The sequence below is a fragment of the Ranitomeya variabilis genome, chromosome 5 (assembly GCF_051348905.1).
Source record: "Ranitomeya variabilis isolate aRanVar5 chromosome 5, aRanVar5.hap1, whole genome shotgun sequence".
Classification (NCBI taxonomy): domain Eukaryota; kingdom Metazoa; phylum Chordata; class Amphibia; order Anura; family Dendrobatidae; genus Ranitomeya; species Ranitomeya variabilis.
This window is the reverse complement of record NC_135236.1, coordinates 577,198,904-577,226,847: the sequence shown is the minus strand read 5'-3', so window position 1 is coordinate 577,226,847 and position 27,944 is coordinate 577,198,904. Positions and strand designations below refer to the sequence as shown.

At 45.7% G+C, this 27,944-nt stretch overlaps 1 protein-coding gene across 7 annotated transcripts in view; it reads right to left on the bottom strand.

Annotated features, from left to right (window-relative positions):
- The window catches only part of LOC143776520 (teneurin-2-like), a 3,926,626-nt gene that overhangs the window by 2,320,720 nt on the left and 1,577,962 nt on the right, over positions 1–27,944 (bottom strand). The gene's annotated exons all lie outside the window — the stretch shown is intronic.

The following is a 27,944-nucleotide window of genomic DNA, read 5'->3' as shown; positions in this document are numbered from 1 at the left end:
GTGCCTGTGGTTCCTTCTGTTGAGCCCCCTGCCCCGGTGATGGTTGAGGGCGAATTGGAGTACGTGGTGGAGAAGATCTTGGATTCTCGTATTTCTAGACGGAGGCTCCAGTATTTGGTTAAGTGGAAGGGCTATGGTCAGGAGGATAATTCCTGGGTTGTCGCCTCTGATGTTCATGCGGCCGATTTGGTTCATGCCTTCCATGTGGCTCATCCTGATCGCCCTGGAGGTTTTGATGAGGGTTCGGTGACCTCTCCTCAAGGGGGGGTACTGTTGTGAACTCTGTTTTTGGGCTCCCTCTTGTGGTCACAAGTGGTACTGTGTGAGTGCTGTCTTTGGGCTCCCTCTGGTGGCTCTTTGTGTCTTTCTGCAGGTCTGAGGCTGGATCAGCTGTCTCGTTATCTGTTAGCTGGTTTCCTATTTAGCTCACCTGGACTTTCAGTGTTTGCCTGCTGTCGATGTATTCAGTGCTATTTTGATGTCTCCTGAATTCCTTCGCTATCAGTCTCTTCAAGAGAAGCTAAGTTTTCTGTTTGGTTATTTTTTGCTCATCAGTGTTCAATATGTTTTGGGTTATTTACTTGTCCTTGTCCAGCTTGCTAATATGTGATTTCCTTGCTTGCTGGTAGCTCTAGGGGGCTGAGTTTCTCCCCTCACACTGTTAGTTGGTGTGGGGGTTCTTGAATTCTCAGCGTGGATATTTTGTATAGGGTTTTTTACTGACCGCACAGTTCCCTGCCTGTCTTCTGCTATCTAGTATTAGTGGGCCTCATTTGCTGAATCTATTTTCATTTCTACGTTTTGTATTTTCCCCTTACCTCACCGTTATTATTAGTTGGGGGCTTCCTATATCTTTGGGGTCATTTCTCTGAGGCAAGTGAGGTCTTATTTTCTCTATAGGGGTAGCAAGTTTCTCAGGCTGCATCGAGACGTCCAGGAATTTAGGCACGTTCACCGGCTACCTTTAGTGTGTTTGTTAGGATCAGGTTGCGGTCAGTCCAGTTACCACCTCCCTAGAGCTTGTTCTATGTTCAGTAACTTAGCTAGTCCATTCTGTGATCCTCAGCCACTAAGGATCATAACACATTCCAGAGAGTTGGCACAGCACGAGAGAAATCTTGGAGACGGAGGTGTGAGGTTCGGATTACATGGGACGTTAGTCTTAGGTCGTTTGTAGAATGGAGGGCACGTGTTGGGCGATAGACAGAGATGAGAGAGGAGATATAAGGCGGTGCAGAACTGTGGAGAGCTTTGTGGGTGAGAGAGATGAGTTTATACTGGACCCTGTAGCGAATGGGTAGCCAGTGTAATGACTGGCACAACATGGAGGCATCTGTGAAGCGGCTGGACAGAAATATGACTCTGGCTGCAGCATTCAAGATGGATTGGAGAGGAGAAAGTTTGGTAAGAGGGAGACCGATTAGAAGAGAGTTGCAGTAGTCCAGACGAGAATGAATAAGAGCGACAGTAAGAGTCTTAGCAGTTTCAACGGTGAGAAAAGGTCGGATTCTGGTGATGTTTTTAAGATGCAGGTGACAAGAGCGAGTGAGTGATCGGATATAGGGAGTAAAGAAAAGTTCGGAGTCGAATATGACCCCAAGACAGCGCGCATGCTGCTTGGGAGTTATTGTTGAACCCTCCAGGGTAATTTCGATGTTGGGTAGAGTGAGGTTAGTAGAAGGGAGAAACACAAGAAGTTCCGTTTTGGAGAGATTTAGTTTCAGGTAGAGGGAGGACATGAGGTTAGAGACAGCAGACAGACAATCCTTTGTATTTTGAATTAGGGTAGGGGTGATGTCGGGGGAAGAAGTGTATAATTGGGTGTCATCAGCATAGAGATGATACTGGAACCCAAATCTGCTGTTTGTCCAATAGGGGCCGTGTAAAGAGAGAAGAGGAGGGGGCCTAGGACTGAGCCTTGCGGAACCCCGATAGTAAGGGGACGAGGAGAGGAAGAGGAGCCGGCAAAAGATACAGTGAAGGAGCGGTCAGAGAGGTAGGAGGAGAACCAGGAGAGGGCTGTGTCCTTGAGGCCTATGGGGCGGAGCATAGTGAGAAGGAGCTGGTGATCCACAGTGTCAAATGCGGCAGATAGATCCAGGAGAAGCAATGACCTTTGGATTTAGCTGTTATTAGATCATTAGAGACTTTAGTGAGGGCAGTTTCAGTGGAGTGTAAAGAGCGGAAACCAGATTCTAAGGGGTCAAGAAAAGAGTTATCCAAGAGATAGCGGATTAGACAGGAGTGGACCAAGCGTTCCAGGAGTTTCGAGATGAAGGAAAGGTTAGAGACAGGTCTGTAGTTAGCAGTGCAGTTCTGGTCCAGGGATGGCTTTTTAAGTAAAGGGGTTATGGTGGCATGTTTAAATGAGGAGGGAAAGATACCTGAAGAAAGAGAGAGGTTAAATATTTTAGTCAGGTGAGTGGTGACTACTGGTGAGAGAGACTACAGGATATGTGAAGGAATGGGGTCACTGTTGCAGGTTGTAGGCCGAGCAGAAGCGAGGAGCTTGGAGACTTCTTCTTCTGAAACAGGCTCAAAGATGTCTAATGAGTTTGAGGTGCGGCAGGGAAAGGGATCCAGGCACTGAGGAGATTGTGCTGAGATATCCTGATGGATGTGGTTGATTTTTTCTAAGAAATAAGTGGCCAGATCCTCACCACTGAGGTTGGTGATGGGGGCCTGTACTTTAGGTTTCAAAGAGTCGTTTTGGGTTGTTGGATAGTGAGGTGATGAGGGTGGTGAAGTAGGATTGTTTGGCCAGATAAAGGGCAGAGTTATATAAATGTATATTTATGCACACAAATTTTGTTAAAACTGTGTGGCTGCAACAGAAGACATGGATGATGGATGGACCCACACAGCACAAATATTTTTGGTCACTTAAATATGTACATGTACAGTCATGAGAAACAACTAAGCACATCCTATTGAATTTTATGGTTTTACAGGTATATACAAAGGGAAAATACAACCTCAGAAGCAACAATATTTGACAAATTACACAGCGTCATTATTTAGCAAAAACTTTGCTAAAATGCAGAAACCATGTCTCAAGAATTAAGTACACCCCATGAATTGAAGACGTGCAGAACCACTTTTACTAACAATAACTCGAAGTCACTGTTTTTTGTATGAATATCAGTCTTACATTGTTCAGAAGGAATTTTGTCCCACTCTTCTGTGTAATATGGTTTGGGATTTTGGGCCACAGATTCTGCAATAGCATTTCAAGCGGGTTCAAGTCTGGACCTTAACTGGGCTTTGGTAACACTTTGATTATGTTCTTTTTTAGCCATTCTCGTGTAAATTGACTGGTGTGTTTGCTGCCATTGTCATGACCCATTTTCAGACAGCATTTGGGTAGATGGCCTCACATTTGATTCAAGCTGCAGAGAATGTGCCTGCAAAGAAGCTAACATTATCATCACGGTGTTTTGGTATGAGATGGTTGCGCTCATATGCTGTGTTTGGCTTTCACCAATTGTCACTCAGGGCATTATGGCCTAATATCTACACTTTGGTCTCATCTGCCCAAAGGACATTGATCCAGAAGTCATGTAAAATGCTACTTTGCACAATTTAGCCATGCTGCCATGTTCTTTTTAATATAAAGAAAAGGCTTTCACTTGCCAGCCCACTCAAACAAGTCATACTTGTTCATTCTAATTCAGATTGTACTGCCATGAACTTGAATATTTAAGATGCTGAGGCAAATAGAGTCTGGGAGAGTGTTTTGTTTTTTTTTTGCAATTTCTCTAAGCATTGCACAATCTGACCTTGGAGTGAGTTTACTGACATCCTCTCCTGAGAAGATTGTCACTTGTCTTGAATGTTTTGCACTTGTGAATAATGTTGTTTACTATAGAATAATGGACTCCAAATTGTATGGAAATTATCTTATAACCCTCTACACCTGTTCTTCTACAAAAATTGCTTCTCTAAGATAATTGCTGATGTCTTTCCTCCATGGCATTGTTAACACATGACTGAATGCTACAGACCAGCAAACTGCCAAAACAATTAATCAAGGGCTTACCTTCTTAAATCCTAAGTACCATATATACCCCACCCGAGCATAAGCCTAGGCACCTAATTTTGCCATGAAAAACTTGGAAAACTTATTGACTCGATTATAAACTGGGTATGCATTGTCCCCTCATCCATATCCTGGCATGCATGGCTCCTCAACCCCATCCTTGTCTGCATGGCTCTTCATCTCCATCCTTGTCTGCATGGCTCCTTAACCCCATCCTTGTCTGCATGGCTCCTTATCCCCATCCTTGTCTGCATGGCTCCTTATCCCCATCCTTGTCTGCATGGCTCCTTATCCTCATCCTTGTCTGCATGGCTCCTTATCCCCATCCTTGTCTGCATGGCTCCTATCCTCATCCTTGAATGCAAGGCCTCCTCATCCCCATCCTTGTATGCATGGCTCCTTATCCCCATCCTTGCCTGCATGGCTCCTTTTCCCCATCCTTGCATGCATCGCTCCTTTTCTCCCTCCTTGCATGCATGGCCCCTACTCCCCATCCTTGTATGCATGGCTCCTTATCCCCGTCCATGTCTGCATGGCATCTCATTCCTGTCCTGCTATGCATGACTCCTCATCCCTATCCTTGTATGCATGCACCCCAATGAAAACAGCATTAAAAAATCCTACTTACCTTCCCAACATGCCCTCGCAGCATCTTGTTCCAGTGCTAACAGCTCCTGTGGCCAAGCGATCATGTGTTCTCGCTCATTAAGGGAATGAATATTCACCACACTCACACCAATAGGAGAGGAGAGATGTGAATATTCATTACATTAATGATCGGGCATCCGTGGTAGACCTGCAGCTGCTGGGAGCTGGGGGCTGTGGCTGACACTGCCAGTGCAGTGAATATTAATTTCTCTTTAGCAGCGGGCACATGCTTTAGCCGCAGTGTTTGGCTCCAGCCTTTTGTGACCCGCTGCTCCGTCGCTCCCCCTCCCCCGCCATCTTCTGGGACAAAGACTCGAGTATAAGACGAGGGGGCATTTTCAGCATAAAAAAGGGGATGAAAACTCAGCTTATACATGAGTATATACGGTAAGCAGAAAAGTACACTACATTTTCCCCCACTTAGCTTCTGCAACTTGGCCTTTTTAGTACATAAATAATGACACTAGTTGTTTTGGGATAGTGTCAATGATATCTGTAACACGCTGTGGAATTAATGGTGATATATACAGTGGGTACAGAAAGTATTCAGACCACTTTAAGTTTTTCACGCTATATTTCATTGCAGGCATTTGGTAAATTCAAAAAAGTTCGTTTTTTCACATTAATGTACACTTTGCACCTAATCTTGACTGAAAAAAAACAGAAATGTAGCAATTTTTGCAAATTTATTAAAAAAGAATAACTGAAATATCACATGATCATAAGTATTCAGACCCTGTGCTCAGTATTTAGTCAAAGCACCCTTTTGAGCTAGTACAGCCATGATGCAATAAATTTTTCACACGTGGATTTAGGGATCCTCTGGCATTCTTCCTTGCAGATCCTCTCCAGTTCCATCAGGTTGGATGGTGAACGTTGGTGGACAGCCATTTTCAGGTCTCTCCAGAGATGCTGAATTGGGTTTAGGTCTGGGCTCTGGATGGGCCAGTCAAGAATGGTCACAGAGTTGTTCTGAAGCCACTCCATTGTTATTTTAGCTGTGTGCTTAGAGTCATTGTCTTGTTGGAAGGTGAACCTTCGACCAAGTCTAAGGATCAGAGCTGTCATGATCTCAATGGCAAGAGATCATAGCATAAGCATATATAGGAACTAGCTCTTGGAAGATGGGAACTGAGCTGACCATGAACTAAACCTAACGCACAACTAGCAGTGGCCGGGTAGCATGCCTACGTTGATTCTAGATGCCCAGCACCAGCCGGAGGACTAAATAATGCTAGCAGAGGAAAATATTAGTCCTAGCTCACCTCTAGAGAAATACCCCGAAAGGAGACAGAGGCCCCCCACATGTATTGGCGGTGAATTAAGATGAAATAACAAACGTAGTATGAAAATAGGTTTAGCAAATTTGAGGTCCACTTACTACATAGCAGAAGACAGAAAGGACACTTTCATGGTCAGCTGAAAACCCTATCAAAACACCATCCAGAAATTACTTTAAGACTCTGGCATTAACTCATAACACCAGAGTGGCAATTCCTGTTCACAAGAGCTTTCCAGACACAGTAACGAAACTACAGCTGTGAACTGGAACAAAAATGCAAAAACAAACATGGACAAGAGTCCAACTTATCTAGTAGTTGTCTAGGAGCAGGAACAAGCACAGAGAGGCTTCTGATAACATTGTTGACCGGCAAGCAACTAACAGAGAAGCAAGGTTATATAGCGACTCCCACATCTTGATGGGAACAGGTGAACAGAGAAAATGAAGACACCAGTTCAATTCCACCAGTAGCCACCGGGGGAGCCCAGAATCCAAATTCACAACAGTACCCCCCCCTCAAGGAGGGGGCACCGAACCCTCACCAGAACCACCAGGGCGATCAGGATGGGCCCTATGAAAGGTACGAACCAGATCAGAGGCATGAATATCAGATGCATTCACCCAAGAATTATCCTCCTGGCCGTATCCCTTCCACTTGACCAGATACTGGAGTCTCCGTCTGGAAACACGGGAGTCTAAGATTTTCTCCACAACGTACTCCAACTCACCCTCAACCAACACCGGAGCAGGAGGCTCAACGGAAGGCACAACCGGTACCTCATACCTGCGCAATAATGACCGATGAAAAACGTTATGAATAGAAAAGGATGCAGGGAGGTCCAAACGGAAGGAAACAGGGTTAAGAATCTCCAATATCTTGTACGGGCCGATAAACCGAGGCTTAAATTTAGGAGAAGAGACCCTCATAGGGACAAAACGAGAAGACAACCACACCAAATCCCCAACACAAAGCCGAGGACCAACACGACGGTGGCGGTTGGCAAAAAGCTGAGTCCTCTCCTGGGACAACCTCAAATTGTCCACCACCTGCCCCCAGATCTGATGCAATCTCTCCACCACAGCATCCACTCCAGGACAATCCGAAGATTCCACCTGACCAGAGGAAAATCGAGGATGAAACCCCGAATTACAGAAAAACGGGGACACCAAAGTGGCAGAGCTGGCCCGATTATTGAGAGCGAACTCCGCCAATGGCAAAAAAGCAACCCAATCATCCTGGTCAGCAGACACAAAACACCTCAGATATGTCTCCAGGGTCTGATTAGTCCGCTCGGTCTGGCCATTCGTCTGAGGATGGAAAGCGGACGAAAAAGATAAATCTATGCCCATCCTAGCACAGAATGCCCGCCAAAATCTAGACACGAATTGGGTCCCTCTGTCAGAAACGATATTCTCAGGAATACCATGCAAACGAACAACATTTTGAAAAAACAGAGGAACCAACTCGGAAGAAGAAGGCAACTTGGGCAGAGGAACCAAATGGACCATCTTAGAGAAACGGTCACACACCACCCAGATGACAGACATCTTCTGAGAAACAGGCAGATCTGAAATAAAATCCATCGAGATGTGCGTCCAAGGCCTCTTAGGAATAGGCAAGGGCAACAACAATCCACTAGCCCGAGAACAACAAGGTTTGGCCCGAGCACAAACGTCACAAGACTGCACAAAGCCTCGCACATCTCGTGACAGGGAAGGCCACCAGAAGGACCTTGCCACCAAATCCCTGGTACCAAAAATGCCAGGATGACCTGCCAACGCGGAAGAATGAACCTCAGAGATGACTCTACTGGTCCAATCATCAGGAACAAACAGTTTATCAGGTGGGCAACGATCCGGTCTATCCGCCTGAAACTCCTGCAAGGCCCGCCGCAGGTCTGGAGAAACGGCTGACAATACCACTCCATCCTTAAGGATACCTGTGGGCTCAGAGTTACCAGGCGAGTCAGGCTCAAAACTCCTAGAAAGGGCATCCGCCTTAACATTCTTAGAACCCGGTAGGTATGACACCACAAAATTAAACCGAGAGAAAAATAATGACCAGCGCGCCTGTCTAGGATTCAGGCGCCTGGCGGTCTCAAGATAAATCAAATTTTTGTGGTCAGTCAATACCACCACCTGATGTCTGGCCCCCTCAAGCCAATGGCGCCACTCCTCAAAAGCCCACTTCATGGCCAAAAGCTCCCGATTCCCAACATCATAATTCCGCTCAGCGGGTGAAAATTTACGGGAAAAGAAGGCACAAGGCCTCATCACGGAGCAGTCAGAACTTTTCTGCGACAACACTGCCCCAGCTCCGATCTCAGAAGCGTCGACCTCAACCTGAAAAGGTAGAGCAACATCAGGCTGACGCAACACAGGGGCAGAGGAAAAACGGCGCTTAAGCTCCCGAAAGGCCTCCACAGCATCAGGGGACCAATCAGCAACATCAGCACCCTTCTTAGTCAAATCGGTCAATGGCTTAGCAATATCCGAAAAACCAGCAATAAATCGACGATAAAAGTTAGCAAATCCCAAAAATTTCTGAAGACTCTTAAGAGAAGAGGGCTGCGTCCAATCACAAATAGCTTGAACCTTGACAGGATCCATTTCAATGGAAGAGGGAGAAAAAATATATCCCAAAAAGGAAATCCTCTGTACCCCAAAAACACACTTAGAACCCTTCACACACAAAGAATTAGACCGCAAAACCTGAAAAACCCTCCTGACTTGCTGGACATGAGAGTCCCAGTCATCCGAAAAAATCAGAATATCATCCAGATACACAATCATAAATTTATCCAAATAATCGCGAAAAATATCATGCATAAAGGACTGGAAAACTGACGGAGCATTAGAAAGACCAAAAGGCATAACTAAATACTCAAAGTGGCCCTCGGGCGTATTAAATGCGGTTTTCCACTCATCCCCCTGCCTGATTCGCACCAAATTATATGCCCCACGAAGGTCAATCTTAGAGAACCACTTGGCCCCCTTTATGCGAGCAAACAAATCAGTCAACAACGGCAATGGGTATTGATATTTAACAGTGATTTTATTCAAAAGCCGATAATCAATACATGGTCTCAAAGAGCCGTCTTTTTTTGACACAAAGAAAAAACCGGCTCCTAAGGGAGATGACGATGGACGAATATGTCCCTTTTCCAAGGACTCCTTTATATATTCTCGCATAGCAGCATGTTCAGGCACAGACAGATTAAATAAACGACCCTTTGGGTATTTACTACCCGGGATTAAATCTATGGCACAATCGCACTCTCGGTGCGGAGGTAATGAACCAAGCTTGGATTCTTCAAAGACGTCACGATAATCAGACAGGAACTCAGGAATTTCAGAGGGAATAGATGATGAAATGGAAACCAAAGGTACATCCCCATGAGCCCCCTTACATCCCCAGCTCAACACAGACATAGCTCTCCAGTCGAGGACTGGGTTGTGAGATTGCAGCCAAGGCAATCCTAGCACCAAATCATCATGTAGATTATACAGCACCAGAAAGCGAATAATCTCCTGGTGATCCGGATTAATACGCATAGTTACTTGTGTCCAGTATTGTGGTTTATTATTAGCCAATGGGGTGGAGTCAATCCCCTTCAGAGGAATAGGAGTCTCCAAAGGCTCTAAATCATACCCACAGCGTTTGGCAAAGGACCAATCCATAAGACTCAAAGCGGCGCCAGAGTCGACATAGGCGTCCGTGGTAATAGATGACAAAGAGCAAATCAGGGTCACAGATAGAATAAACTTAGACGGTAAGGTGCAAATGGAAACAGATTTATCAAGCTTTTTAGTGCGCTTAGAGCATGCTGATATAACATGAGTAGAATCACCACAATAGAAACACAACCCATTTTTCCGTCTAAAATTCTGCCGCTCGCTTCGGGACAGAATTCTATCACACTGCATACTCTCTGGCGACTTCTCAGTGGACACCGCCAGATGGTGCACTGGTTTGCGCTCCCGCAAACGCCTATCGATCTGAATAGCCATTGTCATGGACTCATTCAGACCCGCAGGCACAGGGAACCCCACCATAACATCCTTAATGGCATCAGAGAGACCCTCTCTGAAAGTCGCCGCCAGGGCGCACTCATTCCACTGAGTAAGCACAGACCATTTACGGAATCTTTGGCAGTAAATTTCCGCTTCATCTTGCCCCTGAGATAGGGACATCAAAGTTTTTTCTGCCTGAAGCTCCAAATGAGGTTCGTCATAAAGCAACCCCAAGGCCAGAAAAAACGCATCCACATTGAGCAACGCAGGATCCCCTGGTGTCAATGAAAAAGCCCAGTCTTGAGGGTCGCCCCGGAGCAAGGAAATCACAATCCTGACCTGCTGTGCAGGGTCTCCGGCAGAGCGAGATTTCAGGGACAAAAATAATTTGCAATTATTTCGAAAATTCTGAAACCCAGATCTATTCCCCGAGAAAAATTCCGGCAAAGGAATTCTCGGCTCAGATACAGGTGCATGACAAACAAAATCTTGCAAATTTTGTACCTTCGTGGCCAGATTATTCAAACCTGCAGTTACACTCTGAAGATCCATTACAAACAGGTGGACAAAGAGCCATTCAAAGATTAGCAGGAGAGAAAAAAAAAAAAAAAAAATCTCAGCAGACTTCTTATTTCTCTCCTTTCTCAGCCAAGGATTTTAACCCTTTAGTGGTCCGGTCAAACTGTCATGATCTCAATGGCAAGAGATCATAGCATAAGCATATATAGGAACTAGCTCTTGGAAGATGGGAACTGAGCTGACCATGAACTAAACCTAACGCACAACTTGCAGTGGCCGGGTAGCATGCCTACGTTGATTCTAGATGCCCAGCACCAGCCGGAGGACTAAATAATGCTAGCAGAGGAAAATATTAGTCCTAGCTCACCTCTAGAGAAATACCCCGAAAGGAGACAGAGGCCCCCCACATGTATTGGCGGTGAATTAAGATGAAATAACAAACGTAGTATGAAAATAGGTTTAGCAAATTTGAGGTCCACTTACTACATAGCAGAAGACAGAAAGGACACTTTCATGGTCAGCTGAAAACCCTATCAAAACACCATCCAGAAATTACTTTAAGACTCTGGCATTAACTCATAACACCAGAGTGGCAATTCCTGTTCACAAGAGCTTTCCAGACACAGTAACGAAACTACAGCTGTGAACTGGAACAAAAATGCAAAAACAAACATGGACAAGAGTCCAACTTATCTAGTAGTTGTCTAGGAGCAGGAACAAGCACAGAGAGGCTTCTGATAACATTGTTGACCGGCAAGCAACTAACAGAGAAGCAAGGTTATATAGCGACTCCCACATCTTGATGGGAACAGGTGAACAGAGAAAATGAAGACACCAGTTCAATTCCACCAGTAGCCACCGGGGGAGCCCAGAATCCAAATTCACAACACAGAGCACTCTGGAAGAGGTTTTCATCCAGGATATCTCTAAACTTGGCCACATTCATGTTTCCTTCAATGACAACCAGTCGTCCTGTCACTGCAGCTGAAAAATACCCCCATAGTATGATGCTCCGACCAGCATGTTTCACTGTTGGGATTGTATTGGGCAGTTGATGAGCAGTGCCTGTTTTTCTCCACACATACCACTTACAATTATCACCAAAAGGTCTATCTTTGTGTTTTTTAGCAAACTCTATGTGGGCTTTCATATGTCTTGCACTGAGGAGAGGCTTCCGTCGGGCCACTCTGCCACAAAGGCCTGACTAGTGGAGGGCTGCAGTGATAGTTGACTTTGTAGAACTTTCTCCCATCTCCCTACTGCATCTCTGGAGCTCAGCTACAGTGATCATGGGGTTCTTCTTTACCTCTCTCACCAAGGCTCTTCTCTCACAATTGCTCAGTTTGGCTGGACAGCAAGGTCTAGGAAGACTTCTGGTGGTCTCAAACTTCTTCCATTTAAGGACTATGGAGGCCACTGTGTTCTTAGAGTATGTGTCCACGTTCAGGATTGCATCAGGATTTGGTCAGGATTTTCCATCAGTATTTGTAAGCCAAAACCAGGAGTGGAACAATTAGAGGAAAAGTATAATAGAAACACATGCACCAATTCTGCATTTATCACCCACTCCTGGTTTTGGCTTACAAATACTGACGTAAAATCCTGACCAAATCCTGATGCAATCCTGAACGTGGACACATACCCTTAGAAACCTTGAGTACTGCAGAAATTCTGTTGTAACCTTGGCCAGATCTGTGCCTTGCCACAATTCTGTATCTGAGCTCCTTGTCCAGTTCCTTTGACCTCATGATTCTCATTTGGTCTGACATGCACTGTGAGCTGTGAGGTCTTATATAGACAGGGGTGTGAATTTCCAACTCAATATCCAAGAAGTATAGTTTCTCCTTGCGGAGATTGACATGCTAAGCATGCCGAGATGAGGAGACTTAAAGCCTCAATGCTCTTCTCTCGCAGCCAAACCAGATCCCCACTTTCCACTGTCGAGGGGCAGTACCTCGAAACACAGTGTCTGCAAATTGACATTGTGGCTTGGCTATTATCCAAAGTCATGTGACAAGGCTCCTTAAAGGGTCGACATTGACTTGTAGGATTGCTACTTTCCAATAGGTGGCACTAGAGTTCTAGTTCTCTTCCTCTCTGAAGAGACAATTTGCATAATTTCCAAATCAAGTCCTATTGGTTTAATTTGGTTTAATTAAACACAGCTAGCCTCCTATGAAGGAGTAGAACCATCTCAAGGAGGATCACAAGGAAATGGACAGTATGTGACTTAAATATGAGTGTCTGAGCAAACGGTCTGAATACTTATGACCATGTGATAGTTCAGTTTTTCTTTTTTATTAAATTTGCTAAAATTTCTACTCTTCTGTTTTTTCAGTCAAGATGGGGTGCAAAGTGTACATTAGTGTGAAAAATGAACTTTTTTGAATTTAACAAATGGCTGCAATGAAGCAAATAGTGATACATTTAAAGGGGTCTGACTATTTTTCGTACCCACTTTAAGTGAGTAAAATAAATAAATAAATTTGTCATATGTTGTTGCTCATCTGAAGTTGCATTTACATAATTTTCAGACCTTGATGTTTTCTTTATTAAAATAGAATTCAAAGAAAGTGTACTTAGTTTTTCTCATGCTTATATATTAAACAGTATATAGGAGCATATTTATCAACATTGCCTAATTCTTGGACAGTGCAAACCTTAAAATGTACCAGATTTATTAAGTGACTTGCTGATTGATACAGTAATCTGATGCATTGTTAAACATTCTAGTTGAAGTTTATGCCACTTATTAGTTGCCTTAGTCCCTTTTCTACTCATCCAAATTCATTAAAACAAATAATACATATTATACTAGTTATGAAAGTCAGATTCCTGACGCAAACTGCTGCAGAATTTGGACATGTTTAGCTTTATAAGAAAGTTCAGTATAACTATCTTCATTAAGACATTAGATGTACTGTACAGTTCCTTATTTTAGCATTTTACAGAGCTCCAAAATTAGTGTACCTTAAAATTATAGTGTCGTTAGATGTTTCAAGAACATAGCTATAAGTAGAGCTTTAATTTAGTCGCCAAAAATGTTATGTAACACAGGATAGCATTAAAGAAAGGATTATCAGGCACCATTATTCAGGTGAGATCCATCAGGAAGCGGGTGTGATGTTAATATCCATTTTTATTAATATCAACAAATAATTATGGCTCACCAGGCTATTAACAGCAAGTGTCCCTTAATAATATAGTTTTCCCAACTGAAAAACAGAAAATATCCACTTACTCTGCAACTTTTAATTAAGTTACTAAGCAGGACAAGCTGCATGCAGAATTGCTAATCTAAACTAAGTGGGTGTTTTGCCATCAGTGATTAATCGAGGTTTTCTTCAAAGTTCACCTGAGAACTGAGCTAAAATGAATTGTAATACCAAAGAAGCTAATTGTCCTAATACCTACATTAGCCTTTGTCTTAGAACCGCAGTTAAATACATACTACATATAATATGCATACTATAGGGCTTAATGAATGACTAATTACTAAGGAGAATTTCATGAAGGCAATAGGCTGATGATATATTCTGTGGTTAATTACCATGTAAACTCTATTTATATAAGTGACTGTACTTTCTTCAACGAATAATCCATTGCCCTACTTCTTGAAGGAGACACTAATATTCACTGCTGAAAATAATAAAGAAACCTTTATAATAATTATATAATACTCAAAATGCAAAGAGAATTCATTTTTATTAGTGATGAGCGAATATACTCGCTACTCGAGATTTCTCGAGCATGCTCGGGGGTCCTCCGAGTATTTTTTATTGCTCGGAGATTTAGTTTTTCTTGCTGCAGCTGAATGATTTACATCTGTTAGCCAGCATAAGTACATGTGGGGATTCCCTAGCAACCAGGCAACCCCCACATGTACTTATGCTGGTTAACAGATGTAAATCATTCAGCTGCAGCAAGGAAAACTAAATCTCCGAGCACTAAAAAATACTCGGAGGAACCCCGAGCATGCTCGAGAAATCTCAAGTAATGAGTATATTCACTCAACACTAATTTTAATACTTGAGGTAGTCTATCCTCCCTAATGTGGATCCATGTATTAACAGAGGATAATAATCAAAATTTGGAGGGAAAATGGGTGTGTGTTTTATAATCAGAATGTAGCATTCCCGGGGGGGCGGCTGCAATGGAGAGGGGTCCCAGCAGGCAGGGTCGCTGCTGCATGAAGCAGGAGTGGGGCTCCCCCCTGATAAGCTACCATGTAAGCTGACTATAAGACGCACCAACATTTTATTAAAAAAAACATTTTTTCCTATTTTCGTCCCTAAAAGTTGGTGTGCATTTTATCGTCTGGTGTGTCTTATAGTTCGCAAAATATGGTATATGGTATCAGTTTTAAATAATCATTACACTATACTCATATAGGTTTGAATATTTAGTGAAATACATACTGATTATGCCACAGCTATTTGGCATGCGTTTTTACAATATTGTCACTCCTGTCTCTTTATGGCCCGTTTCACACATTCGTGCCTTGCAGTTCCAGTACAGACCATGATATATGAACTTACTGCAGCGCCCCAGAGTCCTGGTCGTTGCAGTACTGTGGCTCCGCCACTAAGGGGAGCTATGGTACGTCTGATGGCACTGAAGGAGTTCACCTGACCAGGTATCACAGACACCAATACATTTCACAGCCGGGCCTCCAGGGGGAGCTAAGGGTTCTATTCATTAGGCCACTCCTCACATACTGGTAAAACTGGGGGTCAGGCAGGAAGTTAGAAAGAAAGCTGACTGGGTTGGAACCAGGCAACACCTTGTGGCAGAGGGTGTTGTGGGGGAAGATTCGGTAGGGCCCCTGTCGGGGATGGGATCCTGACAGAGACCTGGCAACTTGTGAGAACGTCACGGGACCGTGCCTTCTCAGTATAGCGGCGGTGCCCAAGGAAGGATTAGAAGCGAGATAGATTGTGCTGAGTGAGAAACGAGATCATAGCAACAAGGAGAATACCAGTAGGAGTCGTGCTGTGAGACCGAGGCAACATCCTACTGAGGCGCACAACCGGCAGCCGGAACGCCGAGGAAGTATTCATACATCTAGCTTCAAGCAATACTTCAAACCATCGGCAGGACAGTCAGTCATAGGCAGGCTGTCTCACCTAAATCACCTACGAAGACATAGGGGGCAACCTGTGGAGAGGGGCGACTCTAGGGTCCCGGAAGAGCTCCGAGCCTACCCGTCATATGGGTGCCGTCCTAACTGTAACATCAGGGAGGGACGGAAGATTAGCAGATCATCTAATCGAGTTGTGAGGGAACTTAAGAAACAGACACAACAGTTGTGGGGACTTTCCGTAAGCACAGCAGGGAAGGATCACAACACAAAGCGCTAGCAGGAAGGCACAGATTTCCACCTGCAAAGGGAACTCTGGAAGTGCCATTGGACCGGCCGGACTTGCGCAGCCTGGTTAACCGTATTCCGGATTGAGGACCCAGAGATCTTCAGTAAAGAGGTAAAGAGACTGCAACCTGGTGTCCTCGTTATTTACTGCACTGCACCACCACCACTATCCATCACATCTATTATTGTACGCCCCTCAGCAGGGTCACGGACCGGGTCTAGCCACCGTGACAATCCCAGAGCAGAGACTCAGAGGCCCGGTACCGGGTACCCCTTGGCCCTGCGGCAGTGGGGGCGCTGCAAACTTGGCGTCACGAACAGGATCTACTTAAGCCTGAAGAATCAGGTCATGTGTGCCTTGGAACTGTGATTTATCATGCTTGGACTGTACTTTATTGCAAAGGCTGTGTGTTATTGAGAGGATTGTGTATTGTCGTTTGCCACCAGAAGTTCCCGCCAAAAATCGCCACCATTGCTACACCAAAGAAGAAGGAGGGCGTGCCATGGGAGGAGACTACCAAAGTGGCGCCAGAAGCGGCGACCGCCCCCTGTGCCTCTTGCTGCAAAGTGAGGACCTGCCTCAAAGCAGAGGACCACCCCTTGATTTGCAACGGCGGGAAGTGGGTGACGGAGAAACTCGGCCCCGGAGAAATGGCGCAGTCAGATGCATGCACTGCCACCGACTATCAGACAGCGATGATGAACAGCAAGTGCCTGAACGAGGAAGGAGCAATCCCGGCTTGCCCTCATCCACTAGAGGCGGACCCACGTCCACCGCAGCGGAAGGACCTGAATTCCTTGGAACCGGTAACGGAGCTGAGTCTACCCATCCCGACCTCGGATCCAGCGGAGGAGGAACCATGGAGGGCGGAGCCGCATCCGGAGACCACATTGGAGGAGCCGCGGTCCGGGCTGCAGCCGACTCCAGTGTCCTCGTTAGTGGACCGGATCGACATCGGTGGAATCACATCAGGCGCAGGTATGGAAGACGCCCCTGCTCCCCCGCTCGATCCCGCTCTAGCGACCGACCCTCATCCCAGTAAAAGCCGCCTCCTCTCGGCAGAGCTAGTGGTGTTACCCCCCGATGCAATGGGGAAGCTGGTACCACCGCTGCCGACCCGGATGGGAGAACCCATAGACGTGGGCCCAGACGGGGTGATTCTCCAGTGGGACACCCCCCGGATTGGGCCAGATGGAGCTCGGGAGGAAGGTTTCACCCTTGCTGTGCTTACCTGGGAGCAATACAAACAATGTTTGATCCTACATTGGAAAAGACAAAAAGAGGCAGAATTAACTGACCCACCGAGAGTACAACGACCACCTCTTGCACGTGGTAGGAAAGATGTGGTAAAGCGGGGAACTGTGTTGGCCTTCCACCCGAAGAGGGGATGGGGCTCCATACAGGAACCGGGGCTGCCAACTGACGTCTTCGTTACTAGTCACAACGTGAAAACTCCCTGCTGCAGCTGAGATGGTAAGCATACAAATCACTGCACTCATCCAGTTCAGAGAAAAATAAATTATTTGCTGAAGTGAATATTTTATTTGAAATACGGTGATGCTGATGAAACGGCAATTTTTAACGTTTCGGCCACACAGTGGCCTTGATCACAAATATAGTGCCTTAGTGATAATTCGTTTCTATCATAGCTTGTTGCATCATTCGTATATAATCAAGGTGGAGATAGTTAAGTTTCTAGCCCAAACTAGGTATGCAGGGTCTGTATTCCATTGGACGAGAGTCTGGAACAGTGAGTCCAGATAAATGTGGCGTATATAGAGCATACGGTTAATATGTTATACTGGTAGGGCACTGCCGCCTTCTCCTGCCAAGACACGGACCGTGTCGGTACCTCCCACTACACTACCAACGTTGGTCTCCGGGACTCCCACGCTCCCCACCACGCTGCATAACGGGTTTAAGCAGTCACATGCATCCTGTGGCATGATAGTGCACTCCATGCGGATATCTTTTCCCTACCAGTATAACATATTAACCGTATGCTCTATATACGCCACATTTATCTGGACTCACTGTTCCAGACTCTCGTCCAATGGAATACAGACCCTGCATACCTAGTTTGGGCTAGAAACGTAACTATCTCCACCTTGATTATATACGAATGATGCAACAAGCTATGATAGAAACAAATTATCACTAAGGCACTATATTTGTGATCAAGGCCACTGTGTGGCCGAAACGTTAAAAAATGCCGTTTCATCAGCATCACCGTATTTCAAATAAAATATTCACTTCAGCAAATAATTTATTTTTCTCTGAACTGGATGAGTGCAGTGATTTGTATGCTTAGTATTTATGGGACCATAGGTTCCTTTCACATGCACCATCGAACTCTGTGATCTATCGAGTGCTAGCTCTTCGTTCTCTTTACTGCAGCTGAGATGGTGACCCGTTGCAAAAGGGGGATCAGGTGACCTACACCCGTCATCGGAATGCACAAGGATGGTACGCTCGGAACGTTCACCGATGTGAACCTGAGGGGGCGTCATCTGTTACTTCAACTGGGATTGAACCAGACGTGACAGACCTTACTACTATTGCCGCCGTACGTCTTATTGCAGTAACTGAGCTGGCGGCTAGAGTCCGCCTTCAAATCCAGACATCAGGTGGTCTGACTGCACCCGAGGGACCAACTATTGACACTGGCATCGCATCAGTCGTGGACCAGGGGCCGGGGCCTGCGCAGTCAGGAGGTGTCCACTTTCGGCTGATGTCGTGCACCTTACTATGAGGATAAACCTCAATACCATGAGAATGTAAATAGTTACTGTTCTACTATTTTGCTGCTAAACCCGTCCAGGGTTAACTCTTAAAGGGATCCCTGTCATGGTTCCCAATGGCAAGGGAAAGTCAGAGAACATAAATAACAGAACAGCTCTTGGGTGATGGAATCTCGAGCTGACCATGAGCTAAACCTATCACTCAACTAACAGTGGCCGGGTGACGTACCTACGTTTTATCCCTAGACGCCCAGCGCCAGCCGGAGGACTAACTAACCCTAATAGAGGAAAAGACAGACCTGGCTTACCTCTAGGGAAATTCCCCCAAAAAGAAGACAGAAGCCCCCCACATATATTGACGGTGAGTTCAGAGGAAAAGACATACGTAGTATGAAGGTAGGTTCAGCAAAGCGAGGTCCGCTTACTAGATAGCAAGAAGATACAATAGGGAACTTAACGGTCAGCTGAAAACCCTATTAAAATACCATCCCGAAATTACTTTAAGACTCATGTGTCAACTCATGACACCGGAGTGGCAATTTCGGCCCACAAGAGCTTCCAGCTACAGAAAAATAACATAACTGTGAACTGGAACAAAAATGCAAAACAAACTTAGGACTAAGAGTCCAACTTAGCTGATAGTAGTCTAGAAGCAGGAACATGCAACAGAAAGGCTCTGGTTACATTGCTGGCCGGCACTAGAATAACTGAGCAGCAAGGCTAAATAGGATACTCCCATATCCTGATGGAAACAGGTGAACAGAGAAAGTGAAGCACACAAGTCCAGTACCACCAGTGACCACCGGGGGAGCCCAAAAACCAAATTCACAACAGTACCCCCCCTCAAGGAGGGGGCACCGAACCCTCACAAGAACCACCAGGGCGATCAGGATGAGCCCTATGAAAGGCACGGACCAAATCAGAGGCATGAACATCAGAGGCTGTCACCCAAGAATTATCCTCCTGACCGTAGCCCTTCCACTTGACCAGATACTGAAGTTTCCGTCTGGAAACACGGGAGTCCAAGATCTTCTCCACAACGTACTCCAATTCACCCTCAACCAACACCGGAGCGGGAGGCTCAACGGAAGGCACAACCGGTACCTCATACCTGCGCAATAATGACCGATGGAAGACATTATGGATAGAAAAAGATGCTGGGAGGTCCAATCGAAAGGACACGGGGTTAAGAATCTCCAAAATCTTATACGGGCCGATGAACCGAGGCTTAAACTTAGGAGAAGAAACCCTCATAGGGACAAAACGAGAAGACAACCACACCAAGTCCCCAACAAGAATACGAGGACCAACACGACGACGGCGGTTAGCAAAATGCCGAGTCTTTTCCTGGGACAACTCCAAATTGTCCACCACCTGTCCCCAAATCCGATGCAACCTATCCACCACAGTATCCACTCCAGGACAATCCGAAGACTCCACCTGACCGGAAGAAAAACGAGGATGAAACCCCGAATTGCAAAAAAAAGGAGAAACCAAAGTGGCAGAACTAGCCCGATTATTGAGGGCAAACTCCGCCAACGGCAAAAAGGCAACCCAGTCATCCTGATCTGCAGACACAAAACACCTCAAATAAGTCTCCAAGGTCTGATTAGTTCGCTCAGTCTGGCCATTAGTCTGAGGATGGAACGCAGACGAAAAAGACAAATCAATGCCCATCCTAGCACAGAACGCCCGCCAAAATCTAGACACGAACTGGGTCCCCCTGTCAGAAACGATATTCTCCGGAATACCATGCAAGCGAACCACATTTTGAAAAAACAGAGGAACCAACTCGGATGAGGAAGGCAACTTAGGCAAGGGCACCAAATGAACCATCTTTGAAAAATGGTCACACACCACCCAGATGACAGACATTTTCTGAGAAACAGGGAGATCAGAAATAAAATCCATAGAGATGTGAGTCCAAGGTGTTGTGAATTTGGATTCGGGGCTCCCCCGGTGGCTACTGGTGGAATTGAACTGGTGTCTTCATCTTCTCTGTTCACCTGTTCCCATCAAGATGTGGGAGTCGCTATATAACCTTGCTTCTCTGTTAGTTGCTTGCCGGTCAACAATGTTATCAGAAGCCTCTCTGTGCTTGTTCCTGCTCCTAGACAACTACTAGATAAGTTGGACTCTTGTCCATGTTTGTTTTTGCATTTTGTTCCAGTTCACAGCTGTAGTTTCGTTACTGTGTCTGGAAAGCTCTTGTGAACAGGAATTGCCACTCTGGTGTTATGAGTTAATGCCAGAGTCTTAAAGTAATTTCTGGATGGTGTTTTGATAGGGTTTTCAGCTGACCATGAAAGTGTCCTTTCTGTCTTCTGCTATGTAGTAAGTGGACCTCAAATTTGCTAAACCTATTTTCATACTACGTTTGTTATTTCATCTTAATTCACCGCCAATACATGTGGGGGGCCTCTGTCTCCTTTCGGGGTATTTCTCTAGAGGTGAGCTAGGACTAATATTTTCCTCTGCTAGCTTTATTTAGTCCTCCGGCTGGTGCTGGGCATCTAGAATCAACGTAGGCATGCTACCCGGCCACTGCTAGTTGTGCGTTAGGTTTAGTTCATGGTCAGCTCAGTTCCCATCTTCCAAGAGCTAGTTCCTATATATGCTGATGCTATGTTCTCTTGCCATTGAGATCATGACAGTTTGACCGGCCCACTAAAGGGTTAAAATCCTTGGCTGAGAAAGGAGAGAAATAAGAAGTCTGCTGAGATATTTTTTTTTTTTTTTTTCTCTCCTTCTAATCTTTGAATGGCTCTGTGTCCACCTGTTTGTAATGGATCTTCAGAGTGTAACTGCAGGTTTGAATAATCTCGCCACGAAGGTACAAAATTTGCAAGACTTTGTTTGTCATGCACCTGTATCTGAGCCGAGAATTCCTTTGCCGGAATTTTTCTCGGGGAATAGATCTGGGTTTCAGAATTTTCAAAATAATTGCAAATTATTTTTGTCCCTGAAATTTCGCTCTGTCGGAGACCCTGCACAGCAGGTCAGGATTGTGATTTCCTTGCTCCGGGGCGACCCTCAAGACTGGGCTTTTTCATTGACACCAGGGGATCCTGCGTTGCTCAATGTGGATGCGTTTTTTCTGGCCTTGGGGTTGCTTTATGACGAACCTCATTTGGAGCTTCAGGCAGAAAAAACTTTGATGTCCCTATCTCAGGGGCAAGATGAAGCGGAAATTTACTGCCAAAGATTCCGTAAATGGTCTGTGCTTACTCAGTGGAATGAGTGCGCCCTGGCGGCGACTTTCAGAGAGGGTCTCTCTGATGCCATTAAGGATGTTATGGTGGGGTTCCCTGTGCCTGCGGGTCTGAATGAGTCCATGACAATGGCTATTCAGATCGATAGGCGTTTGCGGGAGCGCAAACCAGTGCACCATCTGGCGGTGTCCACTGAGAAGTCACCAGAGAGTATGCAGTGTGATAGAATTCTGTCCCGAAGCGAGCGGCAGAATTTTAGACGGAAAAATGGGTTGTGTTTCTATTGTGGTGATTCTACTCATGTTATATCAGCATGCTCTAAGCGCACTAAAAAGCTTGATAAATCTGTTTCCATTTGCACCTTACCGTCTAAGTTTATTCTATCTGTGACCCTGATTTGCTCTTTGTCATCTATTACCACGGACGCCTATGTCGACTCTGGCGCCGCTTTGAGTCTTATGGATTGGTCCTTTGCCAAACGCTGTGGGTATGATTTAGAGCCTTTGGAGACTCCTATTCCTCTGAAGGGGATTGACTCCACCCCATTGGCTAATAATAAACCACAATACTGGACACAAGTAACTATGCGTATTAATCCGGATCACCAGGAGATTATTCGCTTTCTGGTGCTGTATAATTTACATGATGATTTGGTGCTAGGATTGCCTTGGCTGCAATCTCACAACCCAGTCCTCGACTGGAGAGCTATGTCTGTGTTGAGCTGGGGATGTAAGGGGGCTCATGGGGATGTACCTGTGGTTTCCATTTCATCATCTATTCCCTCTGAAATTCCTGAGTTCCTGTCTGACTATCGTGACGTCTTTGAAGAATCCAAGCTTGGTTCGTTACCTCCGCACCGAGAGTGCGATTGTGCCATAGATTTAATCCCGGGTAGTAAATACCCAAAGGGTCGTTTATTTAATCTGTCTGTGCCTGAACATGCTGCTATGCGAGAATATATAAAGGAGTCCTTGGAAAAGGGACATATTCGTCCATCGTCATCTCCCTTAGGAGCCGGTTTTTTCTTTGTGTCAAAAAAAGACGGCTCTTTGAGACCATGTATCGATTATCGGCTTTTGAATAAAATCACTGTTAAATATCAATACCCATTGCCGTTGCTGACTGATTTGTTTGCTCGCATAAAGGGGGCCAAGTGGTTCTCTAAGATTGACCTTCGTGGGGCGTATAATTTGGTGCGAATCAGGCAGGGGGATGAGTGGAAAACCACATTTAATACGCCCGAGGGCCACTTTGAGTATTTAGTGATGCCTTTTGGTCTTTCAAATGCTCCGTCAGTTTTCCAGTTCTTTATGCATGATATTTTTCGCGATTATTTGGATAAATTTATGATTGTGTATCTGGATGATATTCTGATTTTTTCGGATGACTGGGACTCTCATGTCCAGCAAGTCAGGAGGGTTTTTCAGGTTTTGCGGTCTAATTCTTTGTGTGTGAAGGGTTCTAAGTGTGTTTTTGGGGTACAGAGGATTTCCTTTTTGGGATATATTTTTTCTCCCTCTTCCATTGAAATGGATCCTGTCAAGGTTCAAGCTATTTGTGATTGGACGCAGCCCTCTTCTCTTAAGAGTCTTCAGAAATTTTTGGGCTTTGCTAACTTTTATCGTCGATTTATTGCTGGTTTTTCGGATATTGCTAAGCCATTGACCGATTTGACTAAGAAGGGTGCTGATGTTGCTGATTGGTCCCCTGATGCTGTGGAGGCCTTTCGGGAGCTTAAGCGCCGTTTTTCCTCTGCCCCTGTGTTGCGTCAGCCTGATGTTGCTCTACCTTTTCAGGTTGAGGTCGACGCTTCTGAGATCGGAGCTGGGGCAGTGTTGTCGCAGAAAAGTTCTGACTGCTCCGTGATGAGGCCTTGTGCCTTCTTTTCCCGTAAATTTTCGCCCGCTGAGCGGAATTATGATGTTGGGAATCGGGAGCTTTTGGCTATGAAGTGGGCTTTTGAGGAGTGGCGCCATTGGCTTGAGGGGGCCAGACATCAGGTGGTGGTATTGACTGACCACAAGAATTTGATTTATCTTGAGACCGCCAGGCGCCTGAATCCTAGACAGGCGCGCTGGTCATTATTTTTCTCTCGGTTTAATTTTGTGGTGTCATACCTACCGGGTTCTAAGAATGTTAAGGCGGATGCCCTTTCTAGGAGTTTTGAGCCTGACTCGCCTGGTAACTCTGAGCCCACAGGTATCCTTAAGGATGGAGTGGTATTGTCAGCCGTTTCTCCAGACCTGCGGCGGGCCTTGCAGGAGTTTCAGGCGGATAGACCGGATCGTTGCCCACCTGATAAACTGTTTGTTCCTGATGATTGGACCAGTAGAGTCATCTCTGAGGTTCATTCTTCTGCGTTGGCAGGTCATCCTGGCATTTTTGGTACCAGGGATTTGGTGGCAAGGTCCTTCTGGTGGCCTTCCCTGTCACGAGATGTGCGAGGCTTTGTGCAGTCTTGTGACGTTTGTGCTCGGGCCAAGCCTTGTTGTTCTCGGGCTAGTGGATTATTGTTGCCCTTGCCTATTCCTAAGAGGCCTTGGACGCACATCTCGATGGATTTTATTTCAGATCTGCCTGTTTCTCAGAAGATGTCTGTCATCTGGGTGGTGTGTGACCGTTTCTCTAAGATGGTCCATTTGGTTCCTCTGCCCAAGTTGCCTTCTTCTTCCGAGTTGGTTCCTCTGTTTTTTCAAAATGTTGTTCGTTTGCATGGTATTCCTGAGAATATCGTTTCTGACAGAGGGACCCAATTCGTGTCTAGATTTTGGCGGGCATTCTGTGCTAGGATGGGCATAGATTTATCTTTTTCGTCCGCTTTCCATCCTCAGACGAATGGCCAGACCGAGCGGACTAATCAGACCCTGGAGACATATCTGAGGTGTTTTGTGTCTGCTGACCAGGATGATTGGGTTGCTTTTTTGCCATTGGCGGAGTTCGCTCTCAATAATCGGGCCAGCTCTGCCACTTTGGTGTCCCCGTTTTTCTGTAATTCGGGGTTTCATCCTCGATTTTCCTCTGGTCAGGTGGAATCTTCGGATTGTCCTGGAGTGGATGCTGTGGTGGAGAGATTGCATCAGATCTGGGGGCAGGTGGTGGACAATTTGAGGTTGTCCCAGGAGAAGACTCAGCTTTTTGCCAACCGCCACCGTCGTGTTGGTCCTCGGCTTTGTGTTGGGGATTTGGTGTGGTTGTCTTCTCGTTTTGTCCCTATGAGGGTCTCTTCTCCTAAGTTTAAGCCTCGGTTCATCGGACCGTATAAGATATTGGAGATTCTTAACCCTGTTTCCTTCCGTTTGGACCTCCCTGCATCCTTTTCTATTCATAACGTTTTTCATCGGTCATTATTGCGCAGGTATGAGGTACCGGTTGTGCCTTCCGTTGAGCCTCCTGCTCCGGTGTTGGTTGAGGGTGAGTTGGAGTACGTTGTGGAGAAAATCTTAGACTCCCGTGTTTCCAGACGGAGACTCCAGTATCTGGTCAAGTGGAAGGGATACGGCCAGGAGGATAATTCTTGGGTGAATGCATCTGATGTTCATGCCTCTGATCTGGTTCGTGCCTTTCATAGGGCCCATCCTGATCGCCCTGGTGGTTCTGGTGAGGGTTCGGTGCCCCCTCCTTGAGGGGGGGGTACTGTTGTGAATTTGGATTCGGGGCTCCCCCGGTGGCTACTGGTGGAATTGAACTGGTGTCTTCATCTTCTCTGTTCACCTGTTCCCATCAAGATGTGGGAGTCGCTATATAACCTTGCTTCTCTGTTAGTTGCTTGCCGGTCAACAATGTTATCAGAAGCCTCTCTGTGCTTGTTCCTGCTCCTAGACAACTACTAGATAAGTTGGACTCTTGTCCATGTTTGTTTTTGCATTTTGTTCCAGTTCACAGCTGTAGTTTCGTTACTGTGTCTGGAAAGCTCTTGTGAACAGGAATTGCCACTCTGGTGTTATGAGTTAATGCCAGAGTCTTAAAGTAATTTCTGGATGGTGTTTTGATAGGGTTTTCAGCTGACCATGAAAGTGTCCTTTCTGTCTTCTGCTATGTAGTAAGTGGACCTCAAATTTGCTAAACCTATTTTCATACTACGTTTGTTATTTCATCTTAATTCACCGCCAATACATGTGGGGGGCCTCTGTCTCCTTTCGGGGTATTTCTCTAGAGGTGAGCTAGGACTAATATTTTCCTCTGCTAGCTTTATTTAGTCCTCCGGCTGGTGCTGGGCATCTAGAATCAACGTAGGCATGCTACCCGGCCACTGCTAGTTGTGCGTTAGGTTTAGTTCATGGTCAGCTCAGTTCCCATCTTCCAAGAGCTAGTTCCTATATATGCTGATGCTATGTTCTCTTGCCATTGAGATCATGACACCAAGGCCTCTTCGGAATAGGCAAAGATAACAACAATCCGCTAGCCCGAGAACAACAAGGTTTGGCCCGAGCACAAACATCACAAGACTGCACAAAAACTCGTACATCTCGAGACAGGGAAGGCCACCAGAAGGACCTAGCCACCAAATCCCTGGTACCAAAGATCCCGGGATGACCTGCCAACACAGAAGAATGAACCTCCGAGATGACTCTACTGGTCCAATCATCAGGAACAAACAGTCTACCAGGCGGGCAACGATCAGGTCTATCCGCCTGAAACTCCTGCAAAGCCCGTCGCAGGTCTGGGGAAACAGCAGATAATATCACCCCATCCTTAAGGATACCTGTAGGTTCAGAATCACCAGGGGAATCAGGCTCAAAACTCCTAGAAAGGGCATCCGCCTTCACATTTTTAGAACCCGGTAAGTATGAGACCACAAAATTAAACCGAGAGAAAAACAACGACCAGCGCGCCTGTCTAGGATTCAAGCGCCTGGCAGACTCAAGATAAATCAAATTCTTGTGATCGGTCAATACCACCACCTGATGTCTGGCCCCCTCAAGCCAATGACGCCACTCCTCAAAAGCCCACTTCATAGCCAAAAGCTCCCGATTACCAATATCATAATTTCGCTCGGCGGGCGAAAATTTTCGAGAAAAGAACGCACAAGGTCTCATCACGGAGCAGTCGGAACTTTTCTGCGACAAGACCGCCCCAGCTCCGATCTCGGAAGCATCGACTTCAACCTGAAAAGGAAGAGTAACATCAGGCTGACGCAACACAGGGGCGGAAGAAAAGCGGCGCTTAAGCTCCCGAAAGGCCTCCACAGCAGCAGGGGACCAATCAACAACATCAGCACCCTTTTTGGTCAAATCAGTCAAAGGTTTAGCAACATCAGAAAAACCAGTTATAAATCGACGATAAAAATTAGCAAAGCCCAAAAATTTCTGAAGGCTCTTAAGAGAAGAAGGTTGCGTCCAATCACAAATAGCCCGAACCTTGACAGGATCCATCTCAATGGAAGAGGGGGAAAAAATGTACCCCAAAAAAGAAATCTTTTGAACCCCAAAAATACACTTAGAACCCTTCACACACAAGGAATTAGCCCGCAAAACCTGAAAAACCCTCCTGACCTGTTGGACATGAGAATCCCAGTCATCCGAAAAAATCAAAACATCATCCAGATACACGATCATAAATTTATCCAAATATTCACGGAAAATGTCATGCATAAAGGACTGAAAGACTGAAGGGGCATTTGAAAGACCAAAAGGCATTACCAAATACTCAAAATGGCCCTCGGGCGTATTAAATGCGGTTTTCCACTCATCCCCCTGCTTAATTTGCACCAAATTATACGCCCCACGGAGATCAATCTTAGAGAACCACTTAGCCCCTTTTATTCGAGCAAACAAATCAGTAAGCAGTGGCAGAGGATACTGATATTTGACTGTAATTTTATTCAAGAGTCGATAATCAATACAGGGCCTCAAAGAGCCATCTTTTTTGGACACAAAGAAAAAAACGGCTCCTAAGGGAGATGAAGAAGGACGAATATGTCCCTTTTCCAGGGACTCCTTAATATATTCTCGCATAGCAGCATGTTCAGGTACAGATAGATTAAATAAACGACCCTTTGGAAATTTACTGCCCGGAATCAGATCTATGGCACAATCGCAATCTCTGTGAGGAGGTAGTGAACCAAGCTTAGGCTCCTCAAAAACATCACGATAATCAGATAAAAATTCCGGAATCTCAGAG